The sequence below is a fragment of the Sabethes cyaneus genome, chromosome 1 (assembly GCF_943734655.1).
Source record: "Sabethes cyaneus chromosome 1, idSabCyanKW18_F2, whole genome shotgun sequence".
In the NCBI taxonomy this organism is placed as follows: Eukaryota; Metazoa; Arthropoda; class Insecta; order Diptera; family Culicidae; genus Sabethes; species Sabethes cyaneus.
In genome coordinates, this window is record NC_071353.1 from 132,562,130 (window position 1) to 132,578,716 (window position 16,587).

Genomic DNA, 16,587 nt, shown 5'->3' on the forward strand with positions numbered 1-16,587 from the left:
AAGCATATCATATCGTGTTTGATATTTCAAATAAAAAACACGATTTACAGTTTGCATGGGAAACGAAGAGACGACGACATGCGAAGAAATAAGTAGAAAAGATCAAACGAAGGAGCTTTTCCGATACCGAACTGAATGCCGAAGTCGGTTGGGCGGTTTCCGGGAGACGTGAACGCTGAATTGATCTGGTATTCATGATTCAGTTTAGAAAATCTGAACTAAGGGTTGCATTCCTGAAACAGTTTCCGGGTTGTGATTTGATCCCTTGAAATAGTTGAGACATTTTTTCACATTGAAAAAAGTACGCATAAAAACGCAACTGAAGTGTGATTTCAAATGCTCTGTGTGCCATTCAGGTGGGCTTAGTTTTGTGATTCTATTTAGAAGAATTCATATTATTAAGTGGTGTAGCACTTTTAAGCTACAGGAAAGTGCACATTTCGTATTTATACTTTCCTGTCACCTGTTTTCAGTTATCATTAATGATTAGATGTCAAAAAGCGACCTTTTTCAGCTGTTAAAGAGAACCACCACCTCGCTACTTTGAACACTGAAAACAGCATTTCTAAAAGTCAAACACTCAATTTAAACATACCTTATTCTAGTAGACATGTGAGCGCTTGCGTAATTTGATGTCATGGTTACAAGCTTATAGCAGCCATAATTTGAGGACAAGTCAGTAAAATTCAAGATTGCTTAAAACAACACTTTGCTGATTAAAATGCATTCCGACTGATTAAAATTAGTTTCAGCGCCTTAATTTTTAATGTAAAAAATCAGAAGTTTAGCTTAAAAATAGTCACTTTCAACAGTAACACCTAGAAGAACTAAAGTTAACAAGAAAATTGATGTGCTTATAATTCGCACTTAATTAACCCATCGCTTATAATGTGGTAAATCAATCAGTGATCCGCTTAAACTGCTTAAAATAGGTTCCCACGGTCTGAAAAGTTTCTCTTGCATTTGGGCCAATTGTAGTTGCAAGCAGGCAAGTGGGTGACAATGGGCAAGGGGCAGGAATGTATATTCCGCCATAACTCCGGAATACCTGGACGGTTCTTTGTCAAACTTGGTACACTTATGGTGTCACTTGCCGTTTAAATAAATCCTCTCTGCTGTACATAGTCCTAGGCTACTCGTCGCCAATTCGTTACACGCCTCGACACACACAAATCGACTTCAACCTGGTCACACCATCTAGCACATTGGGCCCCTCTATGCTTTGTGCCTGTGAGTTCTTGAAGTAAACAGATTTCACTGCACAGTCGTACGGCATCCTTGCGACAAAACCAGCCTACTGTAGTCTCCCGTCTTTCTTCGTGTACGATGGGAATCTCTCCAAACAGTGTCTGCAGCTCGTAATTCATACGGCTGCGCCACTCTCCGTTTTCCGTGGTGGAGCACAACCAAAAATAGTCCGCAACACCCTTCGGTCAAATACGGCAAGTGACATCTTCCGTAAGCAGAGTTATAGTCTCAAGTCCATAGAGGACTGCTGGTCAGATGAGCGTTTTGTACATCACTAGCTTCATGCGACGGCGTATGCTACTTCATCGAAACGTCATGCGAAAGAAAAAACAGGCTCCACTTCCAGCTTGCATGCGACGTTGAATCTCCTTACTCGTAATACCGTCATCCGGGGATACTTGCAATACCGGGGTTACTAGCAACACTTTGGCGAATCGCGCTTTTGACAGCTATAACGCATTTGTTTGTTAACATAACCATTTGTACCCAATGCCATTTTAAAGAAGGGACGTTAACCTATTGTTTAGTTAAGTTTAATCCATTACATCACTGTTTTGCTTGTTTCTGTACGATTGGAAAATAATTTCACTTTCAGAGTAGGAAAAATGGATGTGCAAAGTTGCGTCAGTTAATTCACATGGTATTATTTTTTATTGTTTGGTTCGTGTACATAATAAGTGCATCATATAAACTAACAAATAGCAACTTTGAGCTTTGTTTATATTTTGAACTTTTTTTTTTTTTTTTTTTTTTTTTGTATGGACTCATCACTGCGACCAGTATAGTTAGATCTATTGTGATATCGCCCGGGTGTTTGCTGTATGACCTGCACTGCATTTATTTGCTATAATCGCTATTGAGTGAGCGATATGCTTATTGAATTTCATGCGTGCTTGTGTGTAATTGGGTTTTACCCTTCTTTCAATGCTTTCTCTATTTTACCCACCTTGTTCCACATGATAGCGCTGTCCCCAATTATAGCCATCCCTGGCACTGCACACCAGTGCATTTAACTATAAGGGTTTCATTTTGCACTGTCAATAGGCCTTATCGGGATAACATAGAATGCAGCATTAAGGAAAGGTAAATGAGGGGCCTGAGAATAAACCCATGCTAAAAGTCACTTTGAACATCGAATGGCTTGATTCTACTAAGATTCGAACCCACGACCATTCGCTTGCCAAAGCAGACTCGGTAACCTTGCGGCTACAGAGCCCCTCATATTTTGAACTTGGAGAAGAAACGATGAATTCGTGTTGTTACTTCCAATATGGCGCGGCTTGCAGCACTTGTAAAAATGAAAATTATCGTAATAGATAGTACGTACAAAGTAAGTTTGCATCTGTACGATGTTATTTTGTCTACCACCATCTCCAGAAAAGTTAAAATTGTGGAAAATTCCACGTGCCTTGAAACGGCATTTGGAGTTCGCCGACATGCTGCATTTTCACCGAATATCTTTAAAAAAGCGATAGACGAAATTGGGAAACAAAAAACGCCTCCAGTATCTTTTGTTTTACTACAAATATATTCAAAATATCTCAAAATAGTCATTCGCGGTTTGAAATCAGTTATAAAATCATAAGAAACGCAAAATCAGAAAAGTGTTGCAAGTAACCCCGTTCACTGTGCAACTTGCAACACCCCTATTTTCGGTTCATTCTACAAATTCATTTAGTTTATATTTTTTCTCATAATCATAAATCAAAAGTACTCACCACTATACAAGTTTTGGCTACTTACACTTGGATCTAAACGGTATACTTCGAAAGTTATACTAAGTCAAAGTTCAAAAGTGTTGCAAGTGTCCCCGGATGACGGTACTGTCGGCGGTGACCACAGATCCCAAATATATGAACTATTCAACGACTTCTAATTCATCATCGTCCATAGTCACTATCCGTTGGAAGCGAACGTTGTTTTCTCTGGAGCCTCTTTCTACAATATATTTGGTTTTCGACGCATTGATCTGTAACCCAATATTCCTAGACCCCATTTGTAGTCTAGCGTAGATTGCCTCTGTCGTCCCAAAGTTTCAGGTAGTGAGGACGAGGTCCCTAGCGAAGGCTAGGAATTGGCTACTTTCGGTGAAAATCATTTTTCTCGTTTCGATGACCACTCGCCGGATCACAGCTTCAATAGTGATATTGAATAACATACAAAGCAGTCCATCTGCTTGCCGCAACCTTCTGCGCATTTCCGATGGACTCGAGAGTGGCCCCGAAATACGCACGCAGCACATCACTTGCTCCAGGAAAGCTTTGATCAGCTGCATCAGTAGGCCCGCAAAACCATTCTCGTTCTGCAATGGCCGTTCGCGCATGATTGTATCGTATGCTGCCTTGCAATGTACGAAAATATGGTAGTGTGGGTATATTGTACACCAAATATTTCTGAAGGATTTGACGGAGAGTGAAAATTTGATCCGTAGTAGTACGGGCCCCGTTTGGCCCCGAGATAGACGACAAAATCTGGGAAAGTACCTTGCAGGTGGCGTTGATCAGCGTAATGCAGCGGTAATTACAGCAATCGAGACGATCGTCCTTATTATAGGTGAGGCAAACCACACTTTCCATCCACTCCTTCGTTAGTTATTCTTCCTCTCCTAAATCTTTGAAATTATCCAGTGAAGTGTCGTTCATACCATTTTTGTAGAGTTCTGCTGGTAGATCCTTTCCGGCGGGTCTATTATTCATCAGCTGACCGATTTCTCACCGGATCTATTCGAGATAGGGAATCAGCACGTTGTTATCATTAAATGCGTTTCTAGCGTGACCCATCGAAGAACTGCTTCTACCTGTCTCTACCTATCGACCGTACACGAGGAGGTTTGTGACCAAATTACCCTAATTGTCCATCATATTTCATGACATATTAAGTGAGAAACTCTTACGAGATTGTCTTCTCATAGAACTTGCTCGTGTCATTAACCCGAAATAGTTGTTCTTGAAGAGCTGTCTTTTTTCTGGTACCCTTTCCTTCTTAAGATCGTGGTCAACTCATTAGTCAATATATTGCCAAATAGTGTTTCAAAGCTCTGTATTTCTTTTCCATCGCTTGTTGGCATTTTCCGTCAAACCAACCATATCGTGCGCTCGAGCTTTCTTCATCAAGCACCCCGGTTGCGGCCTCATTGACGGTCAAGCGTATTCTGTCCATCCGTCTTCGAAGGTCGAAGCACCTAACCCCCTCAGAAGAAGGTAGAGCTTCATCCAGTACGCGCGCGTAGTTCTCGGCAATTTGCGGATTGTCTAATTGTCGAATATTTCACAGAACGTACGAAGGGAGCGTACGTTGGTGGTGTTCAAGAAATACCAGCCATCGATGAGAATATGGTTGATTTGGTTCAAAGTTCGTTGGTCAAGTGATATCCAGGTGGCTTTGTGGATATCTTTGCGGGGAAGGAAAGTGCTTTTGATCATCAGGCCCCGAAAAGTTGCAAAGTTGAGTTGTCGTACGTTGCCTCCAGCTGCTAATAGAACACTTTCTTCTCGTCATCGGGTCTACCTTTGTGTGGACAGTGCACGTTTAAGGTGGTTTACTTAAATAAACGGATTTTTATCCTTTATCCAGTCCATCACGCGATCCTGCATTTTGCCCATCACTGCAAAATCCGTTGCCTGCTCGTTGGTCGCTACACTGCTCTGAAGCCACGGCTTGACCTGGCCGCCACGAACCCTACACATCTACTAGTCTTTGCAACAGATCTTCTGCAGTGCCGCGATGGCGAACTTTCGGAACTCCCTAGCTCTTCCAGTAGCACTCTATCGCCACTTATGAAGTTCTGCGATCTTCAGTTCCAAGTACCAAGCATCTATTCCGTGTGCTGATTTCGTCGCCGTTGTTCATGCCGAATATTCCAAGCCGAATTTTTGACGTAGGACTACGTCTTACGGCAAGGTTTGGCAAGACAGGGTGTCATTCGCCCACTGCTGGAGAATTGTAATTTAGTTTGGTTTCCCAAGCAGATCACTTGGAATGTACGCATCGAACGTGTACAAAGGAGATTTGTTCGAAAGGAATTGCGACATCTCTCTTGGCGGACTTTTTCAAAGGTGAGGAACTATTTAAGTTCGGCGAACCATCGCACTTGTTTGCACAGAAATTGAAGAGGTGTAATTTGTTATAAGTTTTTATTCATTAGGACAAATTTTATGTCAGATGAAATACCCCAATAAATGAAAATGTAAATTCCAAAAAATCTTTTTCGAAAAGCGGTCAGGTTTCGAACGCTAATAATTTAGCGGTTTCCCGATTGATTTTAAACATTTTTGCACCAATCGAACGGAACATCTTCTAAGAGTTGGCCCGAATGAAGAACGCTATTATTTCGTAAGTGTACACTATTGAAAAACTAATAATAATGAAGCATTGTCCAACTAGAAATCCTCGCATCCTGATTGGTTGGAAAAGGCGTCATCGAAATTTGCACGTGTTTTTTGCACACAAGTGACAGAAACTCCTCGTCCCAACAGGTCGAAGGTCCTTTACGACGTTCAAAAACCTATACCAATTTGACATCTGTGCTTGGGAAGTACGCCAAAGTGTAAAACCACCCCTTTTATTTAAACGATGTTATGCTTTGGATATTAAACCTAGTGCAATTTGATGTCCTGAAAGTAAACCATTTTGTCAAAATATAAAACCACCCCTTTACTTCCACCGAGTTAATCTTCAAACATTGAATCTAGTCCAAATTAATGTCCTGAAAGTGAAACATAGGATTATTTTTTTCGAAAATGATTTACAAGACAAGGCAGGAGGGATCCGTAGTGATGCCCAAGTTTATTTGACCGTATGAATAAGGCAGTAAGGTACTTGCAAAAAATTGCAACACAGCCAAGCAATTTTAACATTACAATTTTTGATATCATCAAAATACATATATATGTACAGTCAGTCCACCATCATGGATCACACACAATTCTGGCTTTAGTTTTCAGAACGTCGCATAATCCATGTAAAAAGGTTGATTATGCGACGTTCTGAAAACTAATGCCAGAATTATGGGTCATTTTGGCTTTATCTGTTTATTAATGCATGAATATTATACAATTGATTGATAAAATTATTATTCTTAAGCAGCACTAATAATTTGGTCATACATTCGGTGATATTTAAATGGAAATTAGCAGCTAGCTGAAGCTAAAATGACCCATGATTGAGGACTGACTGTATATAGTGTTTGATGTTGAATTGAGATTTGAGCCTTTTTTAACATTCATTAAAAAAATCGAATTTTCTCAACTTGCAGCCTCAACAAATCCTATACATGCTTCATGTAGCATGTATGCCATTATTACATGCATGGATACATGCTACTATCGCTACAAAGAAGCTTACCCCAGCAGCACACTTTTGGCACTTTTAGTTGAAGAAACTTATTTACGACGGAAATTGGTTCTAAATCAGTTGCAACAACTGCTTTATAACAAGTGTGCTAGTAGGGTACGTAGTCCTGCGTCACCTATGCGGTCGTGTCTTGTACACAACCCCTGTGATTTTTTGACGTAGGACTACGTCTTTCAGGAAGGTAGCTGATATAGGGTGTCATTTCAAAAAATCTTTCTCGAAAAGTGGTCAGGTTTTGAACGCTAATAGCTTAGTGGTTTCCCGAGCGATTTTCAATATTCTTACACCAATCGATTGGAAAATCTTCTAAGAATTGGCCCAAATGAAGAAAAGTATGAATTCTTGATGTTGAACTATTGAAAAATTGAAAATAATGAACCTATGTTTTACCAGAATTCTCGCTTCGTGATTGGTTGGAAGATTCTTTACGATGATCTAAACCGATACCAATTTGATATCTGTGCTTGGGAAGTAAGCCAAAACAACTGACAAAGTTCCCTCAATTCAACAAGATTTCTTAACACCGCGATTAAACCTAAGCCATGTTGTTGTCCTTGCTTGGGAAGTACCCCAAAAAGAGTGACAAAGCCCCCTCGTGCCAACAGATTTCTTACGAACGCGATTAAACCTAGTCCAATATTATGTTTGTGTTAGGGAAGTGTGTCAGAAAAAATGACCTAAGTTCATTATCCCAACAGATCGCAAATTCTTTACTGCGAGACAATTAAACCTAGGCGAATTTGATATCTGTGTTGGAAAAATGTGCTACAGCTGTAGTGTTCGGTTATAATATGACTCGATATGAATATGTATGCTTGCCGTTTCATTAGAAGTGTAGTGAAAAGATGTGCTGTTGATAAAATGGGATCGAATTGGTAAAATCTCTTCAACGTGGGGAACCATGGGTAATAAAAACAATCTTTAATTTCTGTAAATTCCATTGTTCGAATTTTCATTTCTGTTTCGTGCTAGAAGCGTTAATTCAACTCGGAGACGCATTTTTCGAGTTTTTCAGACTGTAGAGCCCACAGACAATTGATTTTATAAAAAGAAATTTGATTCATATCCTACAAATTATTTTTTTTGCCCCCCGATTTTTCATGCCAATTTCCAAGGGGGGGGGGGGTGACAAAAACTTTGAATATGATTTGCAATGGCCTAATGTATTTTAATGAAAAAGATGCATTTTCAACATAGAATCGGCATAATAAATTATGATGTTCGGGATACTTTTGTATATATTTAAATAACAAATAACAAATTTCGAACAAATTTTTATAGTTTTATTATTTAAGTGTGCTAGTTATTTGAGCAATATAATGCATTGTTATGTCGACGATAATTTTGAAAAATGCGCATTTTTCACTGTCATCGTATGGCATGCATCCCCCTGGTTCCATATTCGACAGCATCAATCGTCCGCAAACAGGAATTCATTCTCGATTGTAGGAGGTATCGGGCTGTTCATCGGGCTGTATTTGTCATGCGAGGGGACGCCAACCAACACACCACTTCCATCGGTGTGTGCCGAAAGAGGAAAGTACCGTTATTCGGTGTGCATGATCACTGCCGGCGGCCCGACGATTTTAGCACACGCAGTTTTTCGAAATCTTCTATCAATTCAGTTGCCATTGGTTTAGCATCGGGTTCGGATCGGGTCAAGTTCGCACAGTGTCAGTGGCTTTGGCAGTGAACCGGGGCGACGCGCGGTTTGGTGTTACGTGCTGATCGTGGTTTATTGTGGCTGTGAAGTAGGCCATGTTTCAATGGTTTTAATCCAAGAAAAATCAAAGTTACCGTTCTAACCTGTTGTGGGATACCTACCTATTAGTGCAAAAAGTGTGTGAATGGTGAAGATAAGTGTGAAAATGTGTTTTCAACGGCAAGTGGTGTTTGTGTTGTTCTGTGGCGATTGCTATCTGGCGGTCAAGATAGTAGCTTTGGTAGGCGATAAAAAGAAAGTGAAGAGCCTTCCGACAACGGTTCCCTTCCTATCCAAGGGAATTTGCACATTTTTCGTACCTTTGCGAACAGCGTAGGGCTGAATCGCGAAGAGCTCGTGCTGGAGCGAGAGATTTAGGTATGTCTTATTGTATGTTTGTGTTGGTACATGATTTTGTTTCCATTTTGAATCTTATTAAACGTGTCGCAGTTGAAAGAAGCCCAACGATTCATTGCATCTTGAAACTTGATTCAACTCAAAATAAATAGTTTATTAAACCCTTAATCAATCGCAAATATGACGGTAACCATGAAAATCATTTACCCTGCGCTGAGCAGCTTCGCTTCCGTTCCGTAGACGACCAAAAGAAATAGGTAGCAAAAAGTACCGTTATTCGGCGCATTCGGGTATTGCGGACGTGAACCATACGCGAAAATGATCGACCGTTGGCGATGGCATTGACCGGCAGTTATTTTTGAATGAATTTATTTTGAAATAAAATGAACCTCTGCGATAAATAGACCCACACGACAGCTATAATAGTTTTCGGGCCGACAGCGTGGTTCATGTAGAGAAAGCACTCGAAGTTTCAATATAATTATGCTTCGAACTTCGATCGTTGAGGACAAATAGCAATGGGATGAATGCATCATTTATACCCATTGTTAGCATGGCAAACCCGTGTTTAATACATTTTGTCGTGAAAAAACGCTTGTGTTTGTTAGCGTTTAAGCGAAGTTTAAACATTTTTAGTCGATATTTGGGCGTAATTTAGGCTTATACAAATTTGAAAAAAAGTTTATGTCCTGGTCTCAAAATAATGTTGAAGGGGGGGGGGGACAAGAAAAAAATAATAATATCAAACCTTCAATAACTAAACAAAAGAGTAGAAACCAGTGTTTATTTTTGCATATTATTGAAAATTTAAGGCCAGAATTTTTTACAGTACTTAAATTTTAGTTCAAACCGAACCAACCTCCAAAATTTTTCGACCCAAGCACTTAAAGTAAGCATCCAGCTAAAGATAAACCAGTTTGATAATAGAGGAGTGCCAAAGGATCACCTTAGAGAGTCTCAAACGTATAACTTGACCTTCATTTGAATAATCTAATCATAATCATAGTGTGAAAATAACAGTTTAGGTCACTACAACTTGTTTACTTGGAATGCGTATCCTGTACTACCGACATATTTCAAGAAAACAAATCTCTGAAACTATTCACGTTTGAAAACGCTTGTTTCTTGGTTAACCTTCTATAGGTGCTACCTTCCGTTATCGAAATTTGACCTTCTGTTTTTATACGGCAGACTTCGCAGCCAGCTGTTACAGTACAGGACAATTTCAGAGCCAGTTGCTACGATCCTATTGACAGCCTCTCCCAGCCGAGATTCGGGAATCCTTATCTAGCTCCGGGAGATAGGAAATCCTTATCCTTAGCTTAAAAAAGCAAGATAACTTTGATTTGGTTTGATGTTATGGTAGGGCCACCATTGATCCCAATAATAATCATAACAATCATAGTCAGAAAATTTCAAGTTTCGAACAGTTCAGTGATATCCTTTCTGCATGCACCCAACGCATGGTAAAAAACTGCATCTTTGAGTTTTACGCCCCTAACATCCAAAATTAGGGTAAGTATACTTGGATACTATGAAATAAAAAGAATCAATTTGCAGTCACGAAAGCACCGATAGTTGATATTCCGGAGTGTCTAATGTGTCGTATTTCTATTTTTATGTATGACGGATAAAAATAATCCCACTGCAATTCGGAATATCTCCGTCAAAAACGGTACCGAGTTTCACTAATATATTGTTTGATTGGTTTTTATTTCAATCTTATTCGGTTCTTTTAAAATAAGATGAATTGAAATGCAACAAAATTTAAAGTAAGTGAAGCCAAAAGTCTTATTGCAAGCATCTCAATTTTCGACGTCGGAAACTGAAAGGTTAAGTACAATAGTCGCCTGTGACTTGCAGCAGGAACCAGAAAGCTTAGTTGGTGAAAAAAGTTGATCAAGACTAACGAGATAATTGCTTTAACTTAGCACATATTGGATAATTTAGAGTTGTAAACTCGTCGAACTGTAAAAAACCTGCTTATCACTAAAGAATGCAACATAATGATTTATCACTTTGATTTTTAATTGTTCGCAGTATTTATAGATTTGGGTGAGCTGCTTCACAAGGGCCACGCTACCGAGTCTCGTGATGGGGCTGCCATCTTACCTGTAGTGCAGAGACAACACAACTCTTAATTCAGCCGACCGCTCCGGATCAGACGCTGTCATGAACCACTCCTCTCCTAGAGTAAATATTTTTGAAACTCTCAGGTAAAAAACACATATTAGCTATGCTTTCGCAACGTCGATCGATTTAATATTCTCTCCTAGGCTAAATGCCCGCACCTTGGACTTAAGACTACCCATCAAATCCTGTGCGACACTTGCGCCATCTTTCTTATACACTGTCATCCACTCTTTTTTGAATTCCTGGTCGTTTTAAAGACTTTCCCTCTTCCGGAGCTTGCCCTTCGTAATCGCGCAGATTTTTTCTATTTGGCGAAGCTCTGCCGAGTTTGGTGGCAAATCTCCTTCGGCACAAACACAAGATCATTGGCTTCGTGCTAAACAGATTGTCACCTTCGTGGAACCGGGAGTTCACACCGGGTGGGATGTGAGAGTCTTACTATATTATCTCGACTGATTAGCTGTTTATGCTGGAATGTTCTTTCTGAATAGTAAGAGTATTCTTTTTCAAGAATATACGGTTTGAAGGAAGTTTTATGGCAGCATTTGAAAAATAAATCTATCTTGCAGAACAATGTCATAAAGCTTTGTTAAAGCTATTGTCAAGTTTTAAGGTCCTTCAAAACCGTTTATAAAAGGTGAATTACACTTATTGATGATGCAATTTTATGGTTGTTTCATCAAGTCTTCATAAATGATACACCAAAACTGTAAACATAAAATTCACTTGAGGAAAAGCATCTGATAACCTGATAAAACCTGATAAACTCTACAGTACACTGTTGAAATTACTGTAAGATGTTTTTAAAGTCAATTTGCCATTGGATTGTTACCTGGGGAGTCTCTCAGTCTTTCCCAACCGAGATGCGAATATATCATGGAAGGCCTGTCATGTCAAGAGATGTTAAATTATAATATCAAACAGCTGAGCAAAGTATTAAAAACATTCTGTCACTATGCCTTCCTGAAGTTTATCAGAGAACATCAGTGAAATGAAAAGTTTCATTGGATCCATATGCTTTTATTTATACGAGATATTGACAGTAGAAACACAAGACTAAACTAAAAATGTCACGATTTCGTTTCCTGGCTGAATGAATAATTCAATTTATCTATGGACCATCAATGTTTCTGTACCATTCCTATCGAACTGAGCACACAATAATGGAAACCTGCTTCAGAAATTGTTGAAAATGCAAATAAATCATCGCCTAGCCAGGTCTAAACAACAAGAGCTAAGTGACAGGGAAATGAATTGATTTAACAAGTTTCAGCACTTCCTGAATGAGTACAGAATTTTTATCAGAGTAAAAATATTCTAAACTAAATACGCCTTTAAATGTGACGAAAAACGTCAAACGTTTCACATCGTCCGAAAGTCTGAGCTCAACTTATCCGACTGTCAGTTCCAGTTGCGCGTCTATATCCTTTCATTTTCTCCATCGGATTTCGGAAAAGCTTTAGCGTCCGTCCCACACGGGCTTGAGCAGCAGGAAAAAAAAACCAGCAATAAAATTATGTTTTTATATCCGCTATCATTTCCGCAAAATGCGTCCATCGTCTCCCACACACGGGCGGGCGCTCGCTAGTCAATGTCAATGTGCGGGAGTTTTCGATGCGTGCGTGGTCTCTAAACCGAATCTTACCCGATATGATGTGGAAGAACATCTCCACCGTTTTATATTTCGAACTGTGGAAAAGGTGTGTGAATGGAAAAATTTGAGGACGATCCAGGAGAGGGTCACCAAAGGGTGGCATGTGATTGGTTTTTCTTTCGGAAAGCATAGGCATAACGCACACTAAACATTCCGATGGGGCTGTTTTAGCGCCACGGCGGATGATGGGGAAGTTATTATTGCTTTCCCTTATGGGTTCCAACGAGCGCGCCCGTTTCGGCCGCTGGCTGACGGCCAATGTTCGCAGGAAATGGGCGATTATGGTTTCGTTGAATGGCAACGCAATATTCCGGTCAGGAATGGGCGTGCAGAATGAATCAAGCTTGTTTGTTCGTTCGTTCGTTTTCTTCGTTAGATCCCATTGAGTTTGACTGAATGGAAGCTGCCGGTGGTAGAGGTTTAGATTGGAACAATATAGTTTTGTTTCGTTCTCTATCCTTGAAGATAACTTTAGAAAGATTTAGTTAATTTCAGAAGGAAGCTGGTCGATTCACCGTTATCCATGAGCTTTTTCATCAAAAATAGTGGTAATAACCATATTTTCTCGATCACAATTTAGTCCAAACATTTCCGGGTAACGTCTGTGACCCATTGTTCCCGTTGTATATTATGGCACTGTCAACCGTAAAACACTTTCAGTACTACCAGCACGAAGAAGTGCCACCATTAACAACGACATCGATGTCATGCTGCTTCCTAAAACCTGTGCAACGACGGCAGCCGGTAACAGTATTGAACGCATAAAGCTCATTTTATGCGTAATAACAGTAATAATATAAAATAATAACTGACATATTTATAACGGAGGCGTCGTGTTGTGCTGGCGTTGTTACCGGCTGGTAGGTAGTTCCAGCATGGCCTCTATTCAACGGCCCCGAAAGCAGATTTGCATGCGAGCATTTCTTCGTCCCTTCGTCCGAACGCAATATGGATGGTCGACCTGACTTGGCAGCCAAAAGAATATGTCCTCGCTGCCGTTGTTGTTTTGCTGTCGACATGCAAATCGTACCAAGTCTTGCCTCTTTGTAAGTGTGACTTCGGCTTCGAAAAGAGGCACCGGAAAATGACGGGAATGTTCCTCCATTTTTCGACGGTTACGTGCCTTGGATAAGTAAATATACGCGACTACGACTGCTGCTGCTGTTTTAAGCTGGGATTTGTGAATGCCTGAATCCAACAGTAATCTAGGTCGAGACGCGACCATCAATGGGAAAGTGTAACATTAGCGGCAGCAGCTTTCCCCCGTTGGCAGTTGACAGATGAATCGGATTGATTACTAAAGCTGAGAAACGTTTGCTTTAATTCAAAAATAAATTTGGATTACTTAATTTTTTTAAGAGTTTTACACTTATCGTATTCTATTTACAGTAAGAAACACATTTAAAAATTAGCAAATTAATAAAGAATTCTACTCCAACTCGAGGGAATGTTAATATTTTTTCTCGAAGACAGTTCATAACGGAGCTAAAGCTACAGACACTAGCGTACCCAGACAGAACATTTCGGTCAGGAAAATCGCAGTAATCGTAGAATGTTGAATCTATTGTTACTTATCATAAAATACCGGGTGATTAGGTTGAACACTCCAAACTTTCGGGTGCAAACTTGAAATCGCACGGGAAACTAGACCTGAAACTGAACTAGAAATTAGAATTGGAATTGGACCTGTAATCGGACGTCAAAATGGACATAAATTGAATCTAAATTGGAATTGAAATAAAAGTTTAAACATGACTTAAAATAGAACCTACAATCTGAATTAATTTAGACTTGAATTTGGATCAATTTGAACTTGAAATTTTACTTTTGTGTGTGTGTGTGTGTGTGTGTGTGTGTGTGTGTGTGTGTGTGTGTGTGTGTGTGTGTGTGTGTGTGTGTGTGTGTGTGTGTGTGTGTGTGTGTGTGTGTGTGTGTGTGTGTGTGTGTGTGTGTGTGTGTGTGTGTGTGTGTGTGTGTGTGTGTGTGTGTGTGTGTGTGTGTGTGTGTGTGTGTGTGTGTGTGTGTGTGTGTGTGTGTGTGTGTGTGTGTGTGTGTGTGTGTGTGTGTGTGTGTGTGTGTGTGTGTGTGTGTGTGTGTGTGTGTGTGTGTGTGTGTGTGTGTGTGTGTGTGTGTGTGTGTGTGTGTGTGTGTGTGTGTGTGTGTGTGTGTGTGTGTGTGTGTGTGTGTGTGTGTGTGTGTGTGTGTGTGTGTGTGTGTGTGTGTGTGTGTGTGTGTGTGTGTGTGTGTGTGTGTGTGTGTGTGTGTGTGTGTGTGTGTGTGTGTGTGTGTGTGTGTGTGTGTGTGTGTGTGTGTGTGTGTGTGTGTGTGTGTGTGTGTGTGTGTGTGTGTGTGTGTGTGTGTGTGTGTGTGTGTGTGTGTGTGTGTGTGTGTGTGTGTGTGTGTGTGTGTGTGTGTGTGTGTGTGTGTGTGTGTGTGTGTGTGTGTGTGTGTGTGTGTGTGTGTGTGTGTGTGTGTGTGTGTGTGTGTGTGTGTGTGTGTGTGTGTGTGTGTGTGTGTGTGTGTGTGTGTGTGTGTGTGTGTGTGTGTGTGTGTGTGTGTGTGTGTGTGTGTGTGTGTGTGTGTGTGTGTGTGTGTGTGTGTGTGTGATACAATCCATCGCCCGCTGACCGGCAGATCTTTTATGTAAAAAAATTACTGGCATCTTTTAGTTAGAAAGTTGGTCTTCCTAAATGCAAATAATTTTAGTTGTTCATCCAACGACCCATTTCTAGAATGCCTGGATATACACGCACATTCCGAAGTCACCTTTATAAGCAATAAGCCCCGCATGGATACTTTTACATATCCACACTTCCAGAATAATATTCATTATTCTGGCGCGTATTTAATTTGACAAAATCATAGTTATAATTTGAAACAAGCAGCATGCGAAGCTGATTTGAAATAGTTCTCTTCCGTTTATACCGTTTAAGTTCTATTTTGGAGACATTGTATTAAACACGAAATTTATTCATTCAAATTATCCGCTTTTATAATTTTAATCAAAATACAGCCGAAGAGAACATTTCAGTTGGTCTGCTACACATTTCAAAACTCTGCTTAACTATTTTAATTTTGATGCATAACAGCATCATCTGTACCGTAGCGCCAACTACATGTCAAACGAAACCCATATTCGTCAATAAACATCGAAAACAATTGGCATCTCCAATTATTTTTTATGGGGTTTCTATGACATGTCATCGGAAACTACTTTAAGTTTGAAAATGTACTTATCCGTGCTTATCCTTTGTAAATCAGTGGGATTAGGAATCCATCAGCACTAAACAACACACTCGCGCAAACTGCAGAAATAAATACTGAATTTTAACACTGACAATTTCGAAAGCAACGGAGCGATAAATTAAAACAACTATTCTGAACCGTGCTGCCAGAACTCTCAACTCAACTCAACTTGAAATTTTACTTTTTTCTTTCTTTTTTCTAACGACGTATAGCAGTCGGCTTAACTTTTCTGTTGGGGAAGAATAAATGCTTAATGCGAGAAATGTAGATTCAGGCAAACTGAAAATTGTTGATGTGTGAGGAGAGCGTACTCTCACCTCTCACCTTCGCTAAGTCTATATTTTTGGCCTAACATCAATAATTTTCAGTTTGCCTGAATCTACATTTCTCGCATTAAGCATTTATTCTTCCCCAATTGAAATTTTACTTCAAACTGGACATGGCCACGAAATTAGATCAGAAGTTTTATTTGAAATTAGAATTAGCATTTTTCGTCTTATTCTCTCACACCTTTTACGTTTTTTCCGTTTCGTTTTTTTCCATTTCCGATCTTTTTGTTCGATTTTTCTGCTTTCCTATACCGTTTCTTGGTTTTTGTTCTCACTTTTCTTACGGTTTCCTGTTTTCTCTTCGTTTCTTCTTTTTTTCTGTTTTAATGTTCCGTTTTTCTTCGTTTCCTGTCATTTTTTCTTATATTCAGTCATGTTTTTCCTCGTGGTTTTCACTTATTTTTTGTTATTTTCTTTTGCGTTTTCCGTCTTTTGTCTTTCCCGTTTTTTCATATGCAGTTTTCGCGTTTTTCTAACTCTTTTTATCTCCTTTCTTAAGCATTTTTCATCTTCGTCTGTTCCGTTTTCCGTTTCCTTTTTTGCCTTTTCTCTTCGCTTTTCCTTTT